At 41.4% G+C, this 2,863-nt stretch overlaps 1 pseudogene; it reads right to left on the reverse strand.

Moving 5' to 3' along the window:
* Positions 1-1,160: 1,160 nt before the first annotated feature.
* Positions 1,161-1,838, reverse strand: LOC145505173 (UDP-N-acetylhexosamine pyrophosphorylase pseudogene; annotated as a pseudogene).
* Positions 1,839-2,863: the final 1,025 nt, after the last annotated feature.

A 2,863-nucleotide genomic window follows, 5' to 3' on the forward strand; every position in this document is an offset into this window, starting at 1 on the left:
GTGTTTCTTCCAGACCAGAGTTTCTCATGATGTACTCTGCATATAAGTAAATAAGCAGGGTAACAATATACAGCCTTGACGTACTCCTTTTCCTATTTGGAACCAGTCTGTTGGTCCATGTCCAGTTCTAACTGTTGCTTCCTGACCTGCATACAGGTTTCTCAAGAGACAGGTCAGATGGTCTGGTATTCCCATCTCTTTCACAATTTTCCACAGTTTGTTTTGATCCACACAGTCAAAGGCTTTGGCATAGTCAATAAAGCAGAAATAGATGTTTTTCTGGAACTCTCTTGCTTTTTCGATGATCCAGCGGATATTGGCAATTTGATCTCTGGTTCCTCTGCTTTTCTAAAACCAGCTTGAACATCTGGAAGTTCACGGTTCACATATTGCTGAAGCCTGGCTTGGAGAATTTTGAGCATTACTTTACTAGCGTGTGAGATGAGTGCAATTGTGCAGTAGTTTGAGCATTCTTTGGCATTGCCTTTCTTTGGGATTGGAATGAAAACTGGCCTTTTCCAGTCCTGTGGCCACTGCTGACTTTTCCAAATTTGCTGGCATATCGAGTGCAGCACTTTCACAGCATCACCTTTGAGGATTTGAAATAGCTCAACTGGAATTCCATCACCTCCACTAGCTTTGTTCATAGTGATGCTTTCTAAGGCCCACTTGACTTCACATTCTATACTTAAGCTGTAGGAAATTTCTTAGATGGCCAATATTTTCCTTAGCTTAGAAAAAAAGTTATACAATTGAAAAATATAAATAAGACCTTCAGTCAGTTGAGAATCATAAAGATGTTTTCTGAAGTTCAGTCATCTAGATCTTAGGGAATATGGAGTAGTTGTGAGAGTTCAACAAGCAAAACGAAAGCCTGTGGATATTCAAACTTGAGTATTTCAGATGAGGTCCTATAGGTTTATGATCTGTCAACCAAAAATAAAAGGTATTCTTATTACGGGAGAACTTGGTATCTGGCTCATATACCATTCTTCATGGACTCCATTCTCATCAGTGATTAAAGGTGCATGGAATTCTCTCTCTGTCATATAACTTTTTAGTCCTTCTCCAGGATATGAAATAAGAGGAGAGACTTCACATTGGATTGGTGCATAATTGGCACCCTTCAATGGGGAATTGCTGGGAGGTGAGAGCCACCTTCATCTATGACATGGCCTCTTGCATTGAAGACCCAACAATGATGGAGGGACATCAAAACGTGCCTTGCAGTAGTAGAGTTGTCCATTCTGACTGTCTTTGTCCTTCAGTGGGGAAGACTCATCTTCCCCTAATACTTCATGCACCATAAACTTTGTGGATTCCATTGTTCTGTCACTGGTTATTATATACCTTGAAAAGATGCATTTGTTGCCATGTTATTATTCAGCTAACTATTGAAGCCTCAGGATACACTCTGATTGAATCTGGAAAAGTGTCTTACAGGATGACAAACCAACATCATACATCCCGTAGGGACATGCAACACAAGGTCTTGTCCCCTGCCTACCAGCTAGAAGAACTGCCACTTTGTTCTGAGAAATCTGGAAAAGTCCTTGTCCTTCAGTTTTCCAGGCCTGCAGCTGATCTGAATCCCTGCTGTCCCTGCCCAACACCTCTCAAGGGACAGGTTCCATTCGAGCATCTACTTTCTCTGTCTGGGAAGAATGATTAAATTGATCAGTCACCTTTTGGTAAAAGAAGTTCAGCTCCTCAAAGTTCATGGCCTGAAGCTCTGCATAAAGTTCTACCTGTTGGGCTTTTCCCAGCTCATTCCAGAAGCATAGCAGGTGTTCTTGTCCAGCTTTGGACATCCTGAATTTGAGGTCATTAACATTCATCATGTTCTGGGAGCCAGGTTTTGTGATAACTGGGGTATAGTTTCTACACCTGCAAACCTCCCTCAGCCTGAGGCAGCTCCTCTTGGCTCTGGCTCCTTGGGCATGGCCACTCATTAGCGTCTAGTACCAGATCCTGCTCCAAGCATATACCCTCATCTGGGGCCTGGGATGGCAGGGCAGGCTGGAATCTGGGGGCAAGGGGTGGATTGACAGCCCCAGTCACTCCATCCACCCTTTGCTGCAGTGAGTGGTTGCCCTGGACAGCATTTTAAAGTCATATGTAAAAACAGTAGAAGTTATTGTCAGATGTTATCTACATGGCACTCATAGAGATGGGTCCAGGAAATGTTTTCCTTTCTTCTTTCTTTCTTTCAGATGATTTGGTGTCTTAAATACAAGAAAATGAAAACTTCATCACTTAACACATTTGCTTCCCTTTTGCAATGGCTGTCAGAGTTTAGAGCCAAACACATTGCTCAAATATCATCCTCTGTCTGATAACACCCATCCTGTTTGGTGTCCTAATGACTCTTGAACTGAAAATAGGATGGCCTTTGTCCACAGTCATACTAGAGTTTCAATTTCCTCTTGCTACTTACATGAAGCTACATGACCGCTTGTCAATCCATTTGACTTCTATGTGCCTCACTTTGCTTATGTACAAAATAGATAAACATAATCCTTCTTTCATTAAATTGTGAAAATTAAATGAAAATCTGTTTTTTAGCCTTCAAGATTAGTTTATTTCTTTAAGATGGACCACTTTGAGTTTTTAATCCTTAAATACTTTGCTGAGTTTAAATCTGTTTATGGTGAGTTGCTGACTGGAAAAAGTGCACCTTTGCAGCTAGAGCTTAAAGGCCCTTTATACAGAGGAGGAAGAAAGTCACTAGGAAGCCAAAAAGTTGTTTATGGTTTTCTGAATAATTTGAAAATTAAACTTTCTTTTGGAGAAGAAAATGGCAGCCCACTCCAGTATTCTTGCCTGGGAAATCCCGTGGACAGATGAGCTGGACAGGCTATAA

This window comes from Giraffa tippelskirchi, chromosome 5, assembly GCF_054371585.1.
Source record: "Giraffa tippelskirchi isolate mGirTip1 chromosome 5, T2T-mGirTip1v1.2.pri, whole genome shotgun sequence".
Taxonomy (NCBI): Eukaryota; Metazoa; Chordata; class Mammalia; order Artiodactyla; family Giraffidae; genus Giraffa; species Giraffa tippelskirchi.